General features: G+C 45.4%; 1 protein-coding gene across 1 annotated transcript in view; it reads left to right on the top strand.

Annotated features, from left to right (window-relative positions):
* DHX15 (DEAH-box helicase 15) overlaps positions 1-25,168 on the top strand; it is a 284,488-nt gene that overhangs the window by 84,888 nt on the left and 174,432 nt on the right. The window lies entirely within an intron of this gene.

Consider the following 25,168-nt stretch of genomic DNA (forward strand, 5'->3'; position numbering starts at 1 on the left):
CCGGACAATGTCCATAATGGACCCGCATGTCGAGTGCGTTCGCTGTCTTGGTGGAGACCATGACATCGCGGCTTGTACTCAGTGCCAGGAAATGACGGTGAAAGGTAGGAAGCTTCGTCATGAAAAGATGGCACAAATTTTTCAAATTCAGACAACGCCATCGCCGACGACTTCCACAAAATCCTCACCGGTGGGCATCACAAAAAAGATCTTAATAAAGAAAAGAATTCCTGAGGGTTCCGGGGATGCTTCCTCTCCAACACCCTCCGCGTCATCGACAAGGTCGGTATCTGATACTCGTTCAAAACATAAGCACCGACGGCACCGTTCCATTCCTCCGTTACCACCGCCGGACGAACCGGTACCTAAAAAACAAAAAATTACATCGACCTCCGTAACATCCGGACAGGAATCGATGCCATCGACATCGGTAACATACTTAACCACGTTGATCAGGCAGATAGTCACCGATGCCCTGAAGGATAAAATACCGGCGTCATCGCCGATGCCGACCACTGTGTCGATGCCGACTACCCAGTCGATGCCGACATCGATGTCGATGCCGATACCGGCTACAGTGTCTATGGAAACAGCCCTGTCGATGCTGGCAGACTTGCCGATGATTTCAACCGCAATGCCGGCTACCCAGCCGATGCCGGCGACCCCATCATCGCCGATGTACGCAATGACTTCCTCGATGCCGTACACTACCTCTTCGATGACAGTACCATTCGCGCTGCAAGAACCATCGATGACTTCGATAATCTCACAAACCTCGATGACCACGATGGCTTCTAGACCCATTTCATCAATGGTTCCCCTCTCCATGTTTACATTCCTTACTTCATCGATTCCAACTACTTCTCAATCGATGCCTCTGTACACTCTAGCTCCTGTACAAGAAAAAATTACTTCAACAAAAAAGGCATCAGGAAAATATAAACATACTTCCATGCCAGTTCCAGAAGCCTCTTCTGAGAGAAGACTACATGCTATACTCACTAAAAGGTATCAAGACCTTTTAGCATCCTTACCTATAGGACCTGACGAAGGGGAAATGCAGGATGAAGGCAGTGACGGTTCTCCAGATATTCAAGATCCCTTACAAGGACCATCAGGGGTTTCCCCATCTAAAAGGCTGGAACCTCATCATTACCAACCTACCTCGGACACATGGTCAGACACACAATCAGAGCATTCCTCAGAGGATTTTTTTATCTGAGAATACTCCACCTCAAGCTAAAAAGCAGTCACCTCCAGAGGACCTGTCTTTTTCCTCTTTTATTCAGGAAATGTTCGAGTCCATCCCATTTCAACTCCAGGCCGAAAGAGATGAACGACAACAGACGTTGGAAATACTACAATTTGTGGATCCTCCAAAATAATTTGGCCACCCCAGTGCATGAAGTACTTTTACAGCTTCAGCAAAGAATATGGGAACACCCTTGCACAACCCCTGGAGTAAACAGGAGAGTAGACTCTACGTATCTGGTGCAAGCAGCCCCAGGGTTTGAAAAACCTCAACTCCCTCACAACTCCCTAGTAGTAGAATCTGCTCAAAAGAAGTCACGCAGATCCAGAACACATGCTTCAATCCCTCCAGGGAAGGACAGCAGATTTTTAGACCTCATGGGAAGAAAAATTTACCAGGGAGCTATGCTAAACTCTAAGATTGCTGCATATCAGCTTTATATGACGCAGCACCAGAGAAATCTCTGGAAACAAATAGAAGAGTTTCTACCATCCCTGCCTCAGCAACAACAAGAGGCAGCACAGCAAATTGTGCAGAAAGGCCTAGATGCTGGAAAGCACGAGGTAAGGGCAGCTTATGATGCTTTCGAAACCTCATCAAGAACTGCGGCATCTGGCATCAGCGCACGAAGATGGGCCTGGCTAAAGGCTTCAGATTTACGTCCTGAAGTCCAAGACAAATTAGTGGACCTACCATGCCAAGGAGATAATTTGTTTGGCACAAAGGTGCAAGATGCTGTGGCACAGCTTCGAGAACACTCAGAAACCTTGAAGCAACTCTCCACTTTGTCACATGACACTGCAACTCATCCAACCCGCAGGCCACCACGTAGGGACACTAAACGTCCTTTCTACCGACCAAGGAGATATTATCCTCAGGCCTCTAGGTCAAGGCCTCCAAGGACTCAACAACGTCCACAACAAAGACAGCAACGGGCTGCAAGGCCACAGCCTCCGCCTCAAACAGCTTCCACCTCGGGGTTTTGAAAGTCATCCCAGAGTACAGAGCCAACTACCCAATCCTTATCCCGAATTGCCAGTTGGAGGGAGAATTTCCCAATTTTACAAAGAATGGACAACCATTACAACAGATCACTGAGTCCTGTCCATCGTTCACCAAGGTTACTGCCTAGACTTCACATCTCTCCCTCAGGAGTTTCCACCACAAAACTCCCATCTCGAACATATTCCTCAATTACAAACAGAATTATCTGCTCTTCTGAAATCAAAAGCGGTGGAACACGTACCACACACTCAGAAGGGAAGAGGATTCTATTCCCGGTATTTCCTCATTCCAAAGAAAACCGGAGGCCTACGTCCCATTCTAGATCTCAGAAATCTCAACAAATTTCTAAGAAAAGAAAAATTCAGGATGGTGTCTCTAGGCACCATGCTTCCACTCATACAAAAAGGGGATTGGCTTTGTTCTCTGGATCTTCAAGATGCATACACTCACATTCCAATATTCCCGCCTCATCGCAAGTACCTCCGATTCACGGTAGGACATCAACATTTCCAATACAGAGTCTTGCCATTCGGCCTAGCCTCAGCTCCCAGAGTATTCACCAAATGCCTAGCAGTGATAGCAGGACATTTGCACAAACAAGGTGTTCATGTTTTTCCTTATCTCGACGATTGGCTAATAAAAAGTCAGTCACAACAAGGAGCACTAACTTCTCTACATTACACAATACAGTTACTTCACAAACTGGGATTTCTCATCAGTTATCAAAAATCCCACCTGCACCCGTCTCATCTACTCCAATTCATAGGAGCAGAATTAAACACAAACCTTGCACAAGCTTTTCTTCCAGAAGACCGTGCACTCACACTGTCCCAGTTGGCGTACTCCATATCCATACAACCGCAAGTGACAGCTCATCAGTTTCTAATCTTACTAGGCCACATGGCTTCAACGGTTCACGTCACTCCTATGGCAAGACTTGCCATGAGACTCACCCAATGGACTCTTCGATCACAGTGGATCCAAGCCATTCAACCACTGCATTATCAAATCCAAGTAACCCACCAACTACGCTCCTCGCTACAATGGTGGATAATCAAGGACAATTTGCGCAAGGGCCTACCCTTCCAAAAACCGATCCCTCAGATAACATTAACTACAGATGCATCCACCTTGGGATGGGGAGCTCATGTAAACTCTCTTCAAACTCAAGGAACTTGGACAAAACTCGAAGCCACATATCAAATCAATTTTCTGGAACTTCGAGCTATACGTTATGCGCTGCATGTGTTCAAGGACTGCCTTTCACACAAGACTGTGCTAATCCAGACAGACAATACTGTAGCCATGTGGTACATCAACAAACAGGGAGGTACGGGCTCGTATCTCCTTTGTCAGGAAGCTGCACAAATTTGGGACTGGGCCTTGAACCACTCAATGTTCCTGCAGGCCACTTATCTAGCAGGGATTCAAAATGTACTAGCAGACCGACTCAGTCGCCAGTTCAAACCAAACGAATGGTCTCTAAATCCCTCCATTGCGACCAAAATATTCCAACGTTGGGGACAACTAACAACAGACCTCTTTGCGTCGCATCTGAACCACAAAGTGGACAACTTCTGTTCTCTGCACAAACAGAAGAACCAACCAGCCAAGGACGCTTTTGCTCGCCCTTGGAACTCAGGTCTACTATATGCATATCCTCCAATACCGCTTATCACCAAGACACTGGTGAAGCTACAACAGGACAAGGGGTCCATGATTCTCATAGCCCCATATTGGCCTCGACAAGTATGGTTTCCCACACTGCTAGACCTGTCAGTCAGGGATCCAATACGCCTGGGAGTAGCTCCCAATCTCATCACTCAGGATCAGGGTCGGTTGCGCCATCCCAACCTTCAATCCCTATCCCTGACTGCATGGATGTTGAAAGCTTAATCATACAATCACTTAATCTTTCAACTAATGTTTCTCAAGTGCTTATAGCTTCTCGCAAACCTTCCACACGAAGGAATTATTCTTTCAAATGGAAACTGTTTACTTTCTGGTGCAAGCAAAACAATATTGATCCTTTCACTTGCCCCACAACTTCTCTTCTAGATTATTTGTACTATCTCTCAGACTCTGGTCTGCAGACATCATCAATCAGAGTGCTTTTGAGCGCAATCTCAGCTTATCATAACAAGGTAGGAGATGCACCTATATCCACCCAACCTCTCGTCAGTAGATTCATGAGAGGTCTAACTCACCTTAAACCACCAATTCGGCCTCCAGTCACGCAATGGGACCTGAATCTGGTTTTAACAGGTTTAATGCGTTCTCCTTTCGAACCCATAGATTCCTGTGAACTTAAATTTCTCACATGGAAAACTATTTTCCTCATAGCCATTACATCAGCTAGAAGGGTTAGTGAGTTACAAGCACTTGTCACGTATGAACCTTATACAAAGTTTCTCCATGACAGAGTGGTTCTCCGAACACACCCAAAATTCCTTCCTAAGGTAATTACGGAATTCCACTTAAATCAAACAATAGTTCTACCCACATTCTTTCCAAGGCCTCACTCTCACCAAGGGGAAAGAGCTCTACACACTTTGGACTGTAAACGTGCATTGTCTTTTTATTTGAATCGCACTACGTCCCTCAGAAAATCCAATCAGCTTTTTGTCTCTTATGACCCAAATAAGCCAGGTAAAGCAGTGGGAAAGCATACTCTATCCAATTGGTTAGCAGATTGCATATAGTTTTGCTATGAAAAAGCAGGCCTTCCTCTTCAAGGGCGAGTAAAGGCACATTCAGTAAGAGCAATGTCAACCTCAGTAGCACATTTTCGTTCAGTGCCAATCATTGACATTTGTAAAGCAGCAACATGGAGTTCCCTTCACACCTTTGCAGCTCATTACTGTTTGGACAAGGAAGGACGACAGGATTCAGCCTATGGACAATCTGTCTTAAAGAACTTGTTTCCAGTTTAATCCCAACTCCTTCTACATCCAATCTGCTGTGATCTTCGGCTGACTCATTTCTTCAACAAGGCATTCCAGTTACCTGCATGGACGATGACTCAGCCTCTAGCTTGCTAATCACCCATATGTGAGGACTAGCATCCTGCTTGTCCTGGGATAAAGCAAAATTGCTTACCTTGTAATAGGTGTTATCCCAGGACAGCAGGATGTAGTCCTCACGGAACCCACCTGCCACCCCGCGGAGTTGGGCCTCAGACTTTATTATTTTATTTTTGCTATCGCTTATTGCTACATACAAGACTGAAGTGAGACCCCTGTGGCAGGGAATATCATGGCATGCCGGGCATGCTCAGTAGCCTCAGGCAGCCAGTTAAAAGCTTCTAGAAACTTGCCAGAAGTTTTTTCCCGCTTAAGGGCTCCGTGAATGACGTCACCCATATGTGAGGACTACATCCTGCTGTCCTGGGATAACACCTATTACAAGGTAAGCAATTTTGCTTTTTCTTTGGTCAGTGTATGAATCATTTGACACTGGCAAGATCTGGAGCAGCCATCAAAGTCGAGTCAGCAGCCTGCATGAGGATATTAATGACAAGTTGGCTGATGTCTTATTCGGATGACAATCTCTTTAGGGATAAAGTCAGAGAAACTGTTGCCCAGATTAAAGAGCAACATGTGGCCATTCAGTCCTTAACCAGCAAGAACTGAGAAACCGCTTTCCTCTAAATGTTCTTACTTTACTGTTAAGTGCTGCGTCTTCCAGGGACATCCCTTCTACCAGTTTCAGTGGTGGTATGTGCCCCATCTGTGATAACAGCAGTTTCTGGCATGTGGACACCCACATGAGAGATGTCAACCTAAGATGCTACAACAGATGCAGCTTAAGTCTAGACCAGTGGTTCCCAACCCTGTCCTGGGGACCCTCCAGCCAGTCGGGTTTTCAGGATATCCACAATGAATATGCATGAGAGAAAATTTGCATGCACTGCCTCCATAACATGCAGATTTCCTAGCATGTAGCCAGATGGACTAAGGACCAGTGGGTTATGTGCTCTTCTGCTAGCAGATGGGAGACTGAGTCAGATTTCAAAGTTGATGTCTTCCTAGATATACCCCTGCAGTAACCTCAGCTCTTCAGTATCTCTCTGTCTTCTAGCAGATGCGGATACTATCCCACACACTAGAATAGTGTTAAGAATTGCAGCAAAGAAGAAAAATATTTTATCCCAGGACAAGCAGGATGCTAGTCCTCACATATGGGTGACATCATTGATGGAGCCCTATTGCGGAAAACTTTGTCAAAGTTTCTAGAAACTTTTGACTGGCCCTGGGAGGCCACTGAGCATGCCCAGCATGCCATGATATTCTCTGCCACAGGGGTCTCTCTTCAGTCTTCGTTTTTCCGCGCTGCTGTAGGCATCGCGGAGCAGGAGCCTTTGTGAGTTTTCTCACAGTGTTTTGTCTGACTAAAAGTCACATTTCTCATTCTCATTTTCTCCCACACTGGATCTCTCAGGTTTCACCGGCTGGTGAGTAATTGTTTCGATTTTGCTCTCTGAGTAAAAATTTTTTCCTCATGTTTTTCTCCTCATTCATCGGCTGTCGACGTTAAAATGGCTACGGGATTTAAAAAATATCCCATCTGTAATTGGACAATGTCCATTACAGACCCACACCTAGAGTGTGTGCTTTGTTTGGGGGAAAAACACGACATAACAACCTGCCCTAAATGTGCAGAAATGATCGCGAAGGGAAGAAAGGCCCGCCAAGAAAAGATGGAGCATTTATTCCATCTACAACTTCTGCCTTCTCCCTGTACATCGACAAAATCGTCTCCGGCCGGAGTCTACAAGCACATAATTTTGAAAAAACGTCGTCCGGAAGGGTCGGGGGACCATCCATCGCCAACATCAGCGATAGCATCGACGAAGTCTGCGATTGAACACCGCTCGAAGCACCGTCATCGGCACTGACACCCATCGATACCAGAGGCGCTTCTCTCCCCGGAGGAATCGACCGCGAAACGGCCAAGAATCCAGGAAACACCGGTACCTCCGACACCAGGGCCTTCATCCGATGGAGACGCACCAGTTGTCGAACCTCCACAGGGCTCTGTGGAAGGAACATCGACATCTCCACCGCGTACAGCTGCTCTGCCTGCACCAGCTGTAACACAGGAATTGTCTGATTTCATCCGTCAAGTGGTGCTCCAGGCCTTAAAGGAACAGATGTCGATTCCGGCGCCTTCGCCGATTCCTACGCCAATGCCGGTACCCGTACCGAAGCCGGTGCCTGCACCGATGCCAACAACCCCGTCGATGCCAGTGCCGGCACCACAACCTAAGTCTATGCTGAGGCGACCATTGATACCAACACAGATTCCATCGTCGATACCAGACCCGATACCATAGATGCCGATGTCACCTGGGGCTCCAGGACATCCTGAATTTGCACTGTACCAACTTCTCATGAAGAGATTTGATGAAGTAGTCTGTGCTCTTCCTCCCAAACCACAAGAAGAGATTCCTGGATGGATACCCCTCGATGATCTGCAACCATGTCCTTCAGGACTTCCTCGTCCACCAAGATCTTCTCCGTTATCTCCACCTCAGGATGATCCATACAATACTTGGGATGATGGGCATACAGACACTTCCTCAGAAGAATTTGTCAGATCCTTCCCCTCCAGACCAAAGGAAGAAATCTCCACTGGAGGATTTATCCTTTACAAATTTTGTTCAGGATATGGCTGACACCATACCCTCCACCTTGGTAACTGAGGAAGATGCTAGACAGCAAACATTGGAGATCCTCCAATTTGTGGATCCTTCAAAACAGGTAGTAGCCATACCTGTCCATGAAGTCCTCCTAGACTTACAGCATCGACTCTGGGAGCACCCATGCTCAGTACCTGCTGTCAATAAGCAAATGGACACTACTTATTTGGTACAATCTGTTCCTGTCTACCAAAAGGCACAGCTTCCACACCAATCAGTGGTTGTGGAATCCACACAAAAGAAGTAAAAAAGGATAAGGCCGCATTCCTCCACTCCCCCAGGAAAGGATAATAGATTCTTGGATTCCCTGGGAAGAAATATTTATCAAGGAGCCATGTTAAATACCAGAATTTCATCTTATCAATTATACATGACTCAATATCAAAGAAATATGTGGAAACAGATGCAAGAGTTTTCAACATCATTACCACAGCAATATCAAGAAGCAGCCCAAGCAACTATTCACAAAGGACTTGAAGCTGGCAAGCACGAAGTCTGATCTACTTATGATGGGTTTGAAACAGCCTCCAGAGTAGCGGCCTCTGGTATAAGTGCAAGACGTTGGGCTTGGCTTAAGGCCTCAGACCTCAGGCCTGAAGTTCAGGAAAAATGTCTTGGTGACAACCTTTTTGGTTCCAAGGTGCAAGATGCGGTTGCACAATTAAAAGAGCACACAGAAACCCTGCGACAACTTTAGTTAATTCTGCAGGATTCTGCTACCCAGTCATCTCGTCAGCCTCCAAGAAAAGAATCTAGACGTCCCTTCTATCGACAGAGGCGTTATTACCCTCCAGCATCAAAGGGCAGATCTACTAGGCCGCAGCAAAGAGCTCAGCCCAGACAACCTAAGGCGGCTAGGCATCAACCTCCACCGCAGACTGGACCGGCTGCAGGCTTTTGAGGGTTTTCCCAGAGACCAAGGCCATCTCTTCAATCCTCAACCAGATCTTCCGGTAGGAGGCAGAGTATCCTCCTTCTACAACCATTGGTTACAAATAACAGACCAATGGGTACTTCCAATAATATCTCGAGGTTACCAACTCAATTTCCTCTCAATTCCAAGAGATTCTCCTCCGAGACCTCTTCCTCTAAGCGAAAATCACATAATCTAATTGCAAGTAGAATTATCCATTCTTCTGAGAGCCAGGGCTGTAGAGCCGGTGCCCTGGACTCAGCAGGGCAGAGGATTCTATTCCTGCTATTTCCTCATTCCAAAGAAAACTGGAGGCCTACATCCCATCCTACACCTCAGAAATCTCAACAAATTTCTGAAGAAAGAAAAGTTTAGGATGGTCTCTCTAGGCACCATGCTTCCACTTCTTCAAACAGGCTTTGTTCCCTGGAGCTTCAAGACGCTTAAGCTCACATTCCAATATTCCCTCCTCATCGCAAGTATCCGCGCTTCATGGTGGGTCATCAACATTTCCAAGTCAGAGTACTACCATTCGGACTTGCCTCTGCTCCCAGAGTATTCACCAAATGTCTGCCAGTAATAGCAGCACACTTGCACAAAGAAAGTGTCCATGTCTTTCCCTATTAGATGACTGGCTCATCAGAAGTCAATCTCAACAAGGAGCTCTGGCTTCTCTCAGTTGAACAATTACGCTACTTCACTCCATGGGCTTTCTCATCAATTGACAAAAGTCCCATCTCATTCAGTCTCAACTGTTTCAATTCATAGAAGCAGAATTGAACACCATACTTTCAAAAGCTTTTCTACCCGGGGATCGGGCAGACACACTTTCCCTACTGGCAAACTCGATTCACTTAAAGAAACAAGCAACAGCTCATCAGTTTCTAACCTTGTTAGGCCACATGGCATCCACAGTTCATGTCACTCCTATGGCAAGGTTAGCCATGAGGGTAACTCAGTGGACTTTAAGATCACAATGGATCCAAGCCATTCAACCACTGTCCTCTCCAATTCAAGTAACCCGCCAGCTACGTTTATCTCTACTTTGGTGGGCGAACAAGGACAATTTGCGCAAGGGCCTTCCCTTCCAGCAACCAGTCCCACAGATAACTTTAACTACAGATGAATCCACCTTAGGTTGGGGAGCTCACATAGACAATCTCCAAACCCAGGGTACTTGGACAAAACTCGAAGCAACATTTCAAATCAATTTCCTGGAACTTCGAGCTATACGTTATGCTCTGCATGCGTTCAAGGATTGCCTTTCACACAAGACTGTTCTGATCCAAATGGACAACACAGTAGCCATGTGGTACATCAACAAACAGGGAGGTACGAGCTCGTATCTTTGTCAAGAAGCTGCACAAATTTGGGACTGGGCCCTGACACACTCAATGTTTCTCCGGGCCACTTATCTGGCAGGCATTCACAACATAGTGGCGGATCGACTCAGTCGCCAGTTCCAACCACACGAATGGTCCCTAGATCCCTTAGTAGCGACCAGGATATTTCAACGTTGGGGACAACCAATCATAGACCTCTTTGCATCACGCCTGAATCACAAAGTGGACAAATTCTGCACTCTGCACAGACAGAATCACCAACTAGCCAAGGACGCCTTTGCTCACCCTTGGAACTCAGGCCTTCTTTTTTTATTATGAATAGTTTTTTATTGATAACATGATAATAAACAACTGTCGTACAATGCTTGTATGAAAAACATATACAATGTCCTGAATGTATACAACATATGAACAAGCGTTGCAGATAAAACTGAGCTAATATATATGATAATAAACATATAATGAAAAACCAATACTGAGTTATCATTTATATAAGTAAAACCTTCCATACCTTTCCCCTCCCCTCCCCCCCCCCCCCCCTCCCACTTTCTGGGTTACACGTAGTCGCTCCCATGAAGGGAATAAACTGTATTGACAGGTGAATGGTCCCTACAAAGTGAAACAGATCATAGTCCAGACTACTCTACCTAGCTAAGAGGACATGCGTGAGAGCCAGGCAGCATACGGAGCCCAGGTGACCTCGAACCTCTGTAACCTTTGTCGTTGAAATGCAGTAATCTTACCCAGCACGTACATCTTGTGAACCCGAGCCTGGACCTCAGGCAACGAAGGAACCCTACTGTCCTTCCAAAGATACGCAATGGCGCATCTAGTGGCAACCACTACGGATTTCACAAACTGCAGGTGCACCTTGTCGCCCGCTTCACGGTGCATCCATAGTAAAGCTTGTACCGCTGAAAAAGTAACGGGGGTGTGGAGAACCTCGCCCACCCATGCGGTTACTTGAGACCATACAGATTGTATTTTTGGGCATAGCCACCACACATGAATAAAAGTACCCACGGAACCACAGAGTTTCCAGCACTGATCAGACACCCCCGGGAAAAGTTTATGAAGTCTAGCGGGAGTTAGGTGCCAACGATAAAGTAGTTTATACCCGTTTTCAATATGCCCCGCCGAAATAAGCCCCTTGCCTATATCCTGAAAGATTGCGAGCCAATCATTCTCAGAAAGTTGGCCAGGTAAGTCCTGCTCCCAAGCTCGCAGGTGTGCATAAGTGTAGTTAGGTTTACCCATTAACAGTCTGTAGAGGCGAGAAATAATTTTGTCTAACTTATCGGCCTGACGACACAAGACCTCAAAATCTGGTATACCCTGGGCTAAGTCCACCTGCATTGGTTTGCTAAGAAGGAAATGTCGGAGTTGCAAATAGGGAAAGATATCCCTACGAGATAAATGATATCTGTCGCTCAAGTTGTCAAAGGGTACCATGCCTCCCGGGTCCCAGACATGCATGATTTGAAAAATGCCACTAGACCACCACCCACGAAAAGTGGCGACCCCCTGTCCCGCCGGGAACAACCTGTTATAAAAGAGGTGAGTACTATGATAATAATCCCTAGCGCCCACCAAGGTGTGCTTCCATCGAGCCCAAACTGCGTAAGTTGTCCGTACGGTGGCAGGGAGATCCACCGCAGCGGGCCAGGTATGTTTAGGCTGCCAGATCAAAGCCGCTAGGGGCATTGAGCCCAACAGGGCTTGTTCGAGTTTTACCCATAACGGTGGTCGATCCCGCTTATGCCAATCAATAACCGCCTTCAGATGTGCGGCGGCATGATACCATGAGAGATGGGGTACACCCAAACCACCCTGAGATTTGGACCGATATAAGACGGCTTTGGCAACTCTCGGTGTTTTTCCCCTCCAAAGAAATTTCAGAAGTCTTTTCTGCCATTTATCAAGTGTCCTAGGCGGAATTTCAATAGGGAGAGTTTGAAATAAATACAATATCCTAGGAAGAATATTCATCTTAAGGACAGCGATTCTGCCTACCCAGGAAATATGGTAGCGGTCCCATTCCTCCAAGTCTTTATAAATCTTGTACATTAATGGAGGATAGTTCAGCTGGAATAAATCATCCCGCACCCCAATGTGAACGCCCAGATATTTTATTTTAGTGGTGGCCCATCGGTAAGGATACGATCGCTGAAGATCCTCCACCAAGCGTGGAGGTACCGATATGTTAAGTAGCTCCGACTTATCCCAATTTAATTTAAAACCCGACACCTTCCCGAAAGCCAGAAGCTCCTGACCAATAGCAGGAAGGGAGGTGAGTGGGTCTGTGATCGTGAAAAGGATATCGTCTGCAAAAAGGGAGAGTTTGGAGGTAAAATTCCCCACGGAGATCCCGGATATCAGGCTGTTATTACGAATTTTAGTGGCAAAAGGTTCCAAAAAAATAGCAAAAAGAAGTGGCGACAAGGGACAGCCTTGCCTTGTGCCTCTGCCAATCGGGAAGGAATCAGAGTATCCCCCATTCACCTTTAGTCGAGCTAGGGGGGAACCGTACAATTTCCTTATCCACCCCAAAAAATAGTCCCCAACTTGCATAGTCTGGAGGGCCTGGAATAAAAATGCCCAATGTACAAAATCAAAGGCCTTCTCTGCGTCTATGGCCAATAATAAACTAGGGACTGCCCGTTGCTTTACCCAATTGATAGAATTGACCGTTTTACGGACATTGTCCGAAGCCATGCGGCCAGGTATAAATCCTGACTGGTCAGGGTGAATAATACCTGGTAGTAACGCATTGAGTCTATTGGCCAGTATTTTTGCTAATAGTTTAAGGTCCAGGTTAATTAAGGAGATTGGGCGGTAAGAGCCACAAACCGTTGGGTCTCTCCCTGGTTTAGCGAGTATTGTTATGCCCGCAGTGTTGGAGGCCGCTGTGATTGCTCCATCCCTCCGCAAAGAGTTAAACATGCGTACTAGCAATGGCGTCAGTAATTCAACATATTTTTTATAAAAGACGGCCGTAAAGCCATCCAAGCCTGGTGATTTCCCCTTCTTTAAGCTTTTAATAGCCCAAGCAACCTCTGCCCCTGTGACCTCTTTATCTAGCATTTCTTGTTGAGTCAGAGTTAAGTGAGGCAGCGAAACTCCCTGTAAATAATGCTGTATTTGGTCATCCCGTATGGTATCGTTGGTTGCATATAGATCAGCATAAAAGCGTAAAAAACGTTGACGAATCTCCTTGGATTTGGTCATTATATCACCTTTTTCATCTTTTATCTTAATAATATGATTAGCAGACCACCGCTTTTTCAATTTCCGGGCCAGGAGCTTCCCTGCTTTGTTCCCCCCTTCATAATGAATTTGCTGAGCTCTTTCTAAACGATAAGCAATAGCAGCCGCTTCCAACCCCTCCAGCCTACGCCTGTATTCATCCAATGTCGCCAAAGTTTTTCTGGAGCCAGTGCGCTTATGAATGTCCTGAAGGTGTTGAATCAGTCCCAGAAGCCTATTTTTTTCTGCAGACTTTAACTTCTTGATATAAGAAGCGTGGGCAATAATATGACCTCTAGTCACTGCTTTCAAGCATTCCCATATATTCATGGGGGAGGTATCGTCATTATCATTGTGCGTCAGGTACTCCTTTATTCGCTCCTTCAAATCTATATAAAAGGCATCGTCCTCTAAAAGACTATCATTCAATTTCCAATATTGAATGCCACGATCATAGTTCGCAAGTTGCAAGGTTAAGCCAATGGGTGCGTGATCGGACCAGGTGATGGAGTCTACAAAAGTACGGGAAACCTGACTAATAAGAGGTTTCTCCACTAGAAAAAAATCAATTCTGGAGTAAGTTTGGTGGGGACGGGAAAAGAAAGTATAGTTCCTTGAGGAAGGATTATGCTGTCTCCAAGCATCCAAAAGGTCTAAGCTATTAAGAAAATGCTTGAAAGAGTGTCTATCCTTGCCCTTAGTAAGGCCAGCACCCTTGGAGTTATCGAGGTGCGGGTTGAGAGTCAAATTAAGATCCCCCCCCACCAATAAACTCCCTTCTGCAATAGATGCAAGCTTCTGTTCCAAACGAAGCAAAAAGGCTCCTTGTGAATTATTAGGGGCATATACGTTGACCAGGGTATAGACCCCCTCTCCGATACTGAGAATCAGAATAACATATCTACCCTCAGGATCACAAATACAAGCTTTTTGATCAAAAGTGATATCCTTATGAATGAGTATCCCCACTCCAGTATATTTATTGTTTTTTGTGCAGGCCGCCCAAAATTGGTGTGGATAAGTGTTATTTTTCATCAAGTGTTCATGTCTGCGTTTTAAGTGTGACTCTTGTATAAAAGCTATAGAGGCGTGTTGACGCTGCAGCTCACTATACAAAAACTGACGTTTTCTATAGGAATTAAGTCCCTTAACATTAAGGGATAACAACTGAATGTCAGTCATCTCGAATGAGCCAGCTTAGAATCGTGTAGGTCTGAGTAGAGACCCACTCCTGATCCCAGAGTCCAGACACCTTATCAACGTGACCAAGATAGTAAATAGCTGGTACCAGAGCTTGCTCAGTTATCCAATAGGTATAGAATAGTCCCATTGTCCCCTGCCAGATACAGTATAAAAAGCCATCCAGAGCAACCCAGATTCCCCAAAGTACCCGTGCAAACAAGCCCGTCCACTGGGGGCCGTATGCCTTATATAGAGAGGAATCGATCACCATATGAAAAGCCCATCCCTCCCCACACAGCCCTCTAATGCATAGTGTAATAATGCATACGATTAAACAATCTTCAGATGAAACAAGCAATCAACATAGAACTATTATGTTACCTAACCATACCCTCCCGTCGCTGCCAGAAATTGTCAAAGGTGCGACCTATAGCCGCTCATCGGTAGCCATGCCCTCCAAAGTCCAGAATCGTAAAATGTGGAAATTGTCCCAGGGCCACGATACCCGCTCCCTAGCTGAAAGCTCAAGAGGCCCCCGGTGGCATCCGTGTTTGATCCTGTGTTCGCCGCAGCCGACGTCCTCCTTTATTTACTCTCTGCCAGCGAGGACCTTCCGCACGCCGGTCCATCGCCTGTCCTCGAGTGGGTGGAGGTTCGAATCCTGGATACCCGGCATCGTGCAAGATGGCCGCTCCCTCGTGAGCTGCCTTAATCTTATGGAAATTGCCCTGCAATGTAAAAGCAAGGCCGAAAGGGAATGTCCAGCGATACTTAACATTGTCCTTCCGCAAAACCTCCGTGATCGCTTTCAAGTCCTGCCGTTTGCGGATAGTGGATGGAGCGAGATCAGTAAAAATCATAATTTTATGATTCTCCCATGTCCAGTCTATCCGTTTCCGGGCCGCCATAGCCACTCGCTCCTTGACCGCATAATCATGAAATTTTACAATTATATCCCTGGGGCGACCATCTTGCTGACCCCCCAGTGCCCGATGCGCTCTATCGATTTTGATAGTAAAGGGAGTTGAGGGTTCTTCGGGCTGCGGAGATAGCGAGTTTAGGAGCATGGCACTTATCTTCTCTATGGCCGCTTTGCAGTCCAAGTACTCCTGAGTTTCCGGTACACCGCGGAATCGTAGATTTTGGCGCCTCGAACGGTTTTCTAAGTCCTCCACCTTTTCGGACAGGGACTCAATTTCGTGGTGCAAGGACTGTCGTTCCTCCTGCGCAGTTTTGAGGTCTTCCGTTAAGGCTTCCGTTTTAGTTTCTACATCGAAAATGCGACGGCCATTGTCAGCAAGCCCTTCTTTCAGCTCTTCTATGGACGCCACTATATCGGTTTTATAATCTTGCAGATCTTGCCTGAGGTCATGCCTGAGTTCGGCAAACCATCGCTTGAGCTCCAAACGGGAAGGTAGATCATCGTCGAAAGGAGTTGGGTCCTCGGCCTGCGACGCCTCCAGGTCCGCTGCCTCGGAGGCAGCCATTTTGCTGCGGCCTATCGGATCAGACGCGTCTTGTTTCTGGTAAGAAAACTTTCTTAGCTCAGTTATTTTTTTACGAGTGGACATCGGTAATACTATCCGGCTATGATAGAGCTCCAAGGAGACCCGATTAGGACGCTAATGGTGAAGATTGCAGTAGATAGTGAGCTGTGCGGTTCAGGAGCTCCGTCTCACCCCACCATTCACATCGGTGACGTCACTCCTCTCGGAACTCAGGCCTTCTATATGCGTATCCTCCGATACCGCTCATAACCAAAACTCTAGTGAAGCTACAACAGGACAAGGGGTCCATGATACTCATAGCCCTGTATTGGCCTCGACAAGTATGGTTTCCCACACTTCTAGACCTATCAATGAGAGAGCGAATTCGCCTGGGTGTAGCTCCCATTCTCATAACTCAGGATCAAGGTCGGTTGCGCCATCCCAACCTCCAATTCCCTATCCCTGACAGCATGGATGTTGAAAGCTTGATTTTACAACCACTCAATCTTTCAACCAATGTATCTCAAGTGCTTATAGCTTCACGTAAACCTTCAACACGAAAGAAGAATTCTTCGAAATGGAAAAGGTTTGCCGTGTGGTGCATGCAAAAGAGTATTGACCCTTTCTCCCACAACTTCTCTACTAGACAACTTATGCCATCTTTCAGATTCTGGTCTCCAGACTTCATCTGTAAGAATACATTTAAGTGCAATCTCAGCTTACCATAATAAGATGGGAGATGCACCAATATCTATACATCCTCTTGTCAGTAGATTAATGAGAGGCTTAATTCACCTTAAACCACCAATTCGGCCACCTGTCACAGAATGGAACCTGAATTTGGTTTTAACAAGACTCATGCGTTTTCCTTTTGAACCCATGAATTCCTGTGATCTTAAATTTCTTTCATGGAAGACTGTCTTCCTTATAGCCATTACATCGGCTAGAAGAGTTAGTGAGTTACAAGCACTTGTCATGTACTCATCCTATAGAAAATTCCTACATGACAGAGTGGTTCTCCGTACACATCCAAAATTCCTTCCCAAAGTAGTTACGGAATTCCACTTGAACCAATCTATAGTTTTGCCCACATTCTTTCCAAGGCCTCATTCTCACCAAGGAGAACGGGCCTTACATACCTTGGACTGTAAGCGTGCACTAGCATAATACTTAGACCGCACTGCAGTCCATAGGAAATCCACTGAAAACTTTGTATCTTGTGATCCAAACAAACCGGGAAAAGCAGTGGGTAAACATATACTCTAACCAATTGGCTAGCAGATTGCATACAATTTTGCTATGAAAAAGCAGGCCTTCCTCTCCAAGGGCGAGTAAAGGCGCATTCAGTAAGAGCAATGTCAACCTCAGTAGCACACTATCGTTTAGTGCCAATTCTTGACATCTGTAAAGCAGCAACATGGAGTTCTCTTCACACCTTTGCAGCTCATTACTGTTTGGACAAAGAAGGACGACAAGATTCAGCATATGGACAATCTGTCTTAAAGAACTTGTTTCCAGTTTAATCCCAACTCCTTCTACATCCAATCTGCTGTGATCTTCGGCTGCCTCATTTTCAACAACAATACTTCAGTGTTGCTACACTACAAAATGACTCGGCCTCTAGTTTGCTAATCACCCATATGTGAGGACTAGCATCCTGCTTGTCCTGGGATAAAGTGAGCTTCAGGTCCTGGTCACGTACCTGCCATACATGAGGTTCTTCCGCGATCGTGTGGTCTTGCGTACTCACCCTAAGTTTCTGCCCAAGGTGGTAACTGATTTCCACCTTAATAAGTCCACCGTGTTACCCACCTTTTTTCCGAGGCCTCATTCCGTGGACTGCAAGAGGGCCTTGGCTTTCTGTTTGATTGCTTAGCCGGCCATAGGCAGTCCACTCAGCTCTTTGTGTCCTTTGATACCAACAGGCTGGGAGTGGCAGTGGGTAAACAGACCTTATCCGACTGGCTGGCGGACTGCATTGCCTTCTGCTATGCACAAGCGGGCCTTCTACTAGCCAGCAGAGTAAAGGCCCACTCTGTGCGGGCTATGGTGACGTCAGTGGCTCATATGCATGCAGTCCCCATCGTTGAAATTTGCCGAGCCGCAACCTGGAGTTCTCTTCACACGCTTGTGGTCCGTAACTGCTTGGACAAGGATGGGCAGCAAGTCAGTGCTTTCGGTCAATCTGTTCTGCACAATCTGTTCCAGCCCTGAACCCAACTCTTCCAGCCTAGTGCCCTTGGTGCCAGGCAGTCTCCTGCCCACCAGCAGAGCTGCAGTTGTGTTGTGCCCATTGGCACCTTGTTCAGCTCCTGTTGGCCTTTCCTATTTACGGAGACAGCCTGGAGCTTGGTATTCACCCACATGTGAGTACTACCATTCTGCTTGTCCTAGGAGAAAGCGCAGTTGCTTACCTTAACAGCTGTTCTCCTAGGACAGTAGGATGTTAGTCCTCAGGAACCCTGCCCTCCTCTGCGCAGAGTTGGGTTCTCCTTCCGGTTTGTTTTTTATTTTTTCGCTCGTATTTTTCTATGTACTGAAGGGGGACCTCGCATGGTTGTGCGGATAGCAGCATGCTGGGCATGCTGAGTGTGCTGGTCAAAGCTTCTAGAAACTTTAAAAAAGTTTTCTGAGCCGGGCTCCATTGGATGATTTCACCCATATGTGAGGACTAACATCCTGCTGCCTAGGAGATTACCTGTTACAGGTAAGTAACTGCACTTTCTTCACAGGAGTTGCATTTCTTCACAGGAATGAATGCCAACTCTGGGTTCCCAGAACCTGAAGGTGTCAGGAGTACCGGGTGCTGAGACCCAGGCTGAGCCACAAAAGAACCCCATTTTGATGACTTTGCATAAAACCTCGTGTTTTTTCCTATAATGGAGGTCATTCAAGAATTGATTGACCTTGAGTAGGGTGCCCCTGAAATGTATTTTAAAGGAGTGATGAGTCTTGGAAGAACTGTACCCCCTGGAGCCAGCTTCGAGAGAACAATTACCCTTTCCGAAAGTGGATGCACTTGTATGTGGTGTCACCAAGCAAACTATTATCCCCATAGAGGATGGAGCAGCCTTGAAGGATGCACACGATCAAAGAATTGAGGCCATAGCTAAGCAAGCATTTGAAGCGATTGCAATGAATTTACAGATAGCTGCTTGTTGCTCTTGTTTACTTCTCTCTCAGGAGGTCAGTGAATCTGGTGTGAGTTCCAGGGCAGGAATGGAACTAGCAGCCGTCTTTTTGGCAAATGCGGACTGTGATTTGGTCTGCACCTCGGCCAGAGCGGTGGCTTGGGTGGTAGTGACCAAGTATCAGTTATGGCTGAGAAATTGGTCGGCTGTGCGACCTCCAAGTCTTAACTTATGGAGTAGCCCTTTAAAGACTCACTATGTGAGCGAGTTGGAGAAAATGGCCACTAAATGGGGTGAGTCCCAGGTACCCTGATTGCAGAAGGATAAGAAGCAGATGTTGCGCTCCTTTATCATCAGAGACCGTTCTAGGGGATCCAAGCGTTTTCGACCCTACATTGGAGTAGCTTTTCAGAGGACTCTGCCTTTGGGTAGGTCTCAGTCTTTTCATCCCAGACAGCCCAGATGGGGGTGCAGGCTTGGGTATTGGAACCTCCCGAGCCCCTTCGTGTTGCCCCCAGCGTGCCATCCTCCCTTTCTGATCCTCTTCGACTCCAGGCCTACAGCAGCCATCTAACCAGACATCTGATCATCCTCCTCCAGCACACAACACTCCTGATCTGCAGTAGCCCCACCATTGACAACCTTCAGCATCTATTAGTTTCCTCAATCACATCCCAGACAACTTTATTCTCCCATAGCAATATCTGCCAACCCTTGCTCCAAGACCCTTATCTACCCCCTCTCTCCTCCCAGTAACTACAACCGCCCACCATCTGATACCTCAACTTCTTCCTCCCTGACCCCCCCTCTGGATCTTAGCAACAATCTTAACAGGATCATATCCACCAAAGAAACCAACTTGAACAGTTCATAGCCCCCTACATATCCGTGGATCGTTCTCTTCGGAGTCCTCAATCTCTGATAACCCTCTGGCTTGCCCCTTTGCACAGCCCCCTCTTAGCATTCCCCTTCCTCACCCTACCCCCACAGCAACTAACCACCCTCCACCACCAACACCCAACCAATCATGACAGCATATCCCATCCTCAAACACCTTACCCACCGTCATATAACACACCATATCTCCAACCCTACTGCACACCGCAAATCCCTGATACCTATCATGATCTCCCCACTTTCAATTCCTTGGCCTCACCGCTCTTTCCATTGTACTGTTCAACTCCCAATCCTTAGGGGGAAAAGCTCCCATCCTCAATGACCTCCTTCTAGATTGCAAACCCGATATCTGTGCTGTTACGGAAACCTGGCTTAAGCACTCGGACACAGTTCTCCTAAACCAGCTCCCCACACAATCATACGATTTCTTCTCCATTCCAAGACCCAAAAAAAGAGGCAGAGGTCTCCTACTTGCGGCCAAAAAAGACCTTAAACTAAGACCCCTAAACACCAACACCCCACCCAGACTCAAAATTGGCCTCTAAGTCACATGACCTACAAATTTGCTTAGTCTACGCGCCCCCCCCCCGGTCTACTTGAACACAATCCCTCACCACTCATCGAATTCATAACAGACCACCTGAACATAGACCTCCCAGCCATCATTCTGGGAGATTTCAACCTCCATGTGGACTCCATTCCCCCCTCCTCCTACTGCGAATCCCTGCTAAACTCCTTTAATGCCTTAGGCTTCAAACAACTCATCATTTCTCCCACACACAAAGCAGGACATATGCTCGACTTAATCTTTGTTAATGCCTGCATGCATTCCTCTGACACCCCATCCTGCACACCTGTATCTTGGTCTGACCACTCACTCATCAAAGCACACCTATCCATTAAGCTATCCTCAACACCCCGCCCCACGCACAGCAACACCATACACTTCAGGAAACCAATCTGGTTGGTGGGGCAGGTGTCCGAGCTACAAGCTCTTTCTTGCTGTGAGTTGTCTATGAATGATTCCGGAGGTGATACAATTTAGGACTGTACCTTCTTTTTTGGCCAAAAGTGGTTTTGAAGTTAAATCTGAATCAGTCTATTTCCCCGCCATTGCTGGAAAGGGATAGAAATGTGCGTAATTGTCTGTTGCAGGCCTTGGATATCAAGCGACATCTGGTGCGGTATTTGAAGATTACTTGCTCTTTTAGGAAATCTGATGTGTTCCATGGTGGAGGTGAAAAAGGAGAACCGGTGCAGGGGTGGTTATAGCCCATTGGGTGAAAGAGGTCATCACAGCTGCCTGTGTGCATGCAGATGACCCTTTGCCTAGGCAAGTCAGGGCACATCCCACTAGAGCCCTGGAGGTTTCATGGGTGGAGCTTTGGTTGTTGTCTCCTGTCGAGATTTGCAGAGTCAGCGGTGTGGTGGCCCTTACACGCTTTCACCCAACATTACCGCTTGGAAATTAGGGATTAGGAAGACATGCCTTCAATGCATGCGATGTTGACGGGACCGCGGGCAGCCTTCCACCCTTTTCGGGAGTAGCTTTGGTATATCCCACTGGTGTGGCTTGGCCTGCCTGATGATTTCCTTTCCTCTAAGGAAGGCAGGCCAATCCACAACCCGCCCTGGGCTGCCTACTTGCTTTTAGTTTGTCCTTTATATGCGGACAAAGAAGTGGTTTTTTGTTTGTTTGAAGGACTGGTAAGTGAATTAACCAGTCTCTAAGATTAATTATTGTTAACAGTTTTGCTGAGCTCAGTATTTCCCAGTTGGTTGGAAGCATGTTAAGTCATGTTCAAGTATAATCAGTTTTTCTAACTATATGGCAGGCTGATGTTGGGGCAGGGTTATATGTCAGTGATATCAGCGAGTCAGCTTTACTCTGTCTCCGTCTGCTGGTAGGAGTGAATAACCCACTGGTGTGGATTGGCCTGCTTTCCTTAGAGGAAAGGAAACTATCAGGTAAATAATTTCTCTATTAATAGCATATAGTTAAGTATTGCCTCTGGTGGCGAAAGCAATAATAAACAAATTAATGTTGGCATTTGGAAAGAGTATGAGGATACAGTAACTGGACCTAAAGAACAGCAAGTTAACATTTTTTTATAGAACTTACTTTAAAAATAGCTACACTTTCTGTATAATACTCTGTGATGTCCATATTTGGTTAACTAGCACAGCGGCTGGTTATGCATAACTGGCTAACTAGCAGGGTATATTAGTTAGCTGGTTATGTATAACCAGATAACTTTAGGACAGCCATACGGCCTGACCAGAATTAGGTGGAATTTAGCTGGGTAAGGGATATAAATTCTAGCCAGGTAACTAGTTAGCCTTCTACTTCTAACTACTTACCTGGCTAGAATTTAGCCAAGTAAGGGCTGGATACAGCAGGTAAGTCATTTAAACTGATAATTATTACATTAACATCTAAATGACTTTTGAATATTGACCTCAGTATTTTTTTAATTATTACAAGCAAGTGCATACCATGCCAATTTAAATGTTGGTAGGCTATTTTAAAAATGTTATAGTCTTTAATTCCTGACATAAAAAAGCCAGTTAATATAATTATATCCAAATATTTTCTTTTTAAAAATTTAAAATGAGGTTTTACCTTGTCTGAGCATGCAAGTCTGAAAGATGTGCTTATCCGCAATCATTCCACATGCTGGGGCAAAAATTTATTTATTTATTATTTTTATATACCGACATTCGATCTGAGAGATTACATCGGTTTACATTCAGGTACTGTAGGTATTTCTCTATCCCCAGAGGGCTTACAATCTAAGTTTTGTATCGGAGGCAATGGAGGGTAAAGTGACTTGCCCAAGGTCACAAGGAGTGACAGCGGGACTTGAACCTGGTCTCCTGGTTCGTAGCCCACTGCTCTAACCATTAGGCTATTTCCTTAGAGAAAACAAGAGAGGAGTCATACTAGCAAGAAGTGCTAGCAAGAGGCACAAATTATATCTGTTAAATCCTTTAAAAATGTGCTTTTATAAATTCTGTGGACCATTACTCTCTGAATTTTAGAAATTACTGGAATGCTCTCTCTAGTTCTGTTTTTTGCACATGTACCAACATAAACAGTAATTAGTGAATGGACCCTTAAGTTTGTGAAAAGTTTTTCAACTTTTCTGCAGTGACATGTTTCATAATATCAGCATTCTGCCTCAGAATCTTCTTACTTTATTTGTCATTTATCCATTAACATACTTCCTCAGATATGTAAAAGTGAGACATAACTATATATTGGAGGGGGAATACATCCACTAAGGCATCATGGCAAATGCAATGGCTTCTTCAAACCGTATGCCAAGGGATATTCATGGACTTTGCAATTGTTATACCCATCTCCAGATCTGTGCCTCTTTTGACAGCTTCTTGATACTCATGGTTGGGTCTTTGCTTTGAAATATACTGCTCAGCAGAGAATCAGTACAGTTTAACACAGGTGGTGACCAATTCAGCTAGTGTGTGCTTTTGAAGGCAATTGGTTATACCAGACCTTAAATATTTAGGATTGCTACAGAAATATGAGAGGGGATGGATATTTATCCACCCAAACTAATTTTTGGGTTTTTTTTTACTTATTTTCTAAAGAATTCTGTAATATATTTGAACTTGTTAATTGTGGATAGGATGTGTGTATACATAGAACAAACCCTGTTTGAATGCTTTTGACTAATCTAATCTGTCCTGTTACTCCTGTCCACACTGCTAAGGATAGGATGTTACTTCTTATCCAAGACATGTTTGTCATCTTTCCCTATTCTTCTTCCTCTTGAGTAGCTGAGTGGGCAAGATCTCCTTTTTAGTTCACATCCAGTACCCTCGCATGTCCAACTATATGGTCTCCTGTTAATCCAAACAGCTAGCAACATAAGCATGGCTGAACATTCAATCTCCCAAATCCTCATTTTTTCCTTACTGTAGTCAATAAGCATGATACGTCTGCTACTGTGATGTGAAGTTAGTGTGTTTTTGTTTTTAAGTCTGAGAATTATGTGGCTAATTCCACATTTGTATTATGTGCAAACTACAGAGTTCAATCTTCCTCTGATTCACAAAACAAACAGAACAATCTCTTGAATGCAATCAACTATTTGCAAACTTGTAACTGGACAGGGTGTTGGGTAGCACATTTCAGCATAAAATACAGTGGACATTCTCTGATAGATATGCAGAAAATATTGGAACAGGCAAATACCACCCCATCCCCTTAGTACCTGTTCTTTTTTTTTTTTTTTTTTTTCATGGATTCAGAATGGGAAAACAATAAATGAAGCCTTTAGTTGTGCTCCTTGATTTCAACTCATTTTTAGGATGTTTAAGTGCTGTGAAATTTCAGCTGGTCTTTTGCCATTTGCTCAGTCTTGAGTGGAGTATACAGACATTTTCTTATAAACAAAACAAAAGGAGCTGCCTTTGATTAGAGCTTTCAGAACATGGCATCCTCCAAAGAATAGTATTCCTGTCTCTTGAGAGATGTTTATATTTAGGTTGCTAAGTTGTAAACAGGCAATAGATGGTTGTGCTTTAGAAACTGACCTAGATAGAGATGCAGTAAATTTTATTGAATGGAATTGGAATCTTGAATTTTTAAATCTGACCTCTGCATGTGCTTGTTCAAGCAACCTTAGAATAGTATCAGTTGTCAGCTTTTTAGTTTGCATGCTTTTATCAATGGAAGTTAGGATTTCAGTGAGTTTCCAGTGCTGCTGTGAATAGTGCTAAGCACTTATGTACAATGTTAAGTAAGCTATATTTGAAAACCTTTCCCTCACGCTACTAGCAGTGTATCCACTGTTGCTACAGTCACTACTTCACCATCATTTTGGATATTTCCCAGAATGAAATATCCAGCAAGGTCAGCAGAAACCTGATCAGGGAAGTGTTAGTTTTGTGGTAGGCTTGGGTGGAGTGACAATAGCAAGAAAATTTGGGACATGGGGAATCCTTTGTCCTTGAGGGCGATAACAATCCTCGGAATCTTTTCTTT

Source organism: Rhinatrema bivittatum, chromosome 1 (genome assembly GCF_901001135.1).
Source record: "Rhinatrema bivittatum chromosome 1, aRhiBiv1.1, whole genome shotgun sequence".
Taxonomy (NCBI): Eukaryota; Metazoa; Chordata; class Amphibia; order Gymnophiona; family Rhinatrematidae; genus Rhinatrema; species Rhinatrema bivittatum.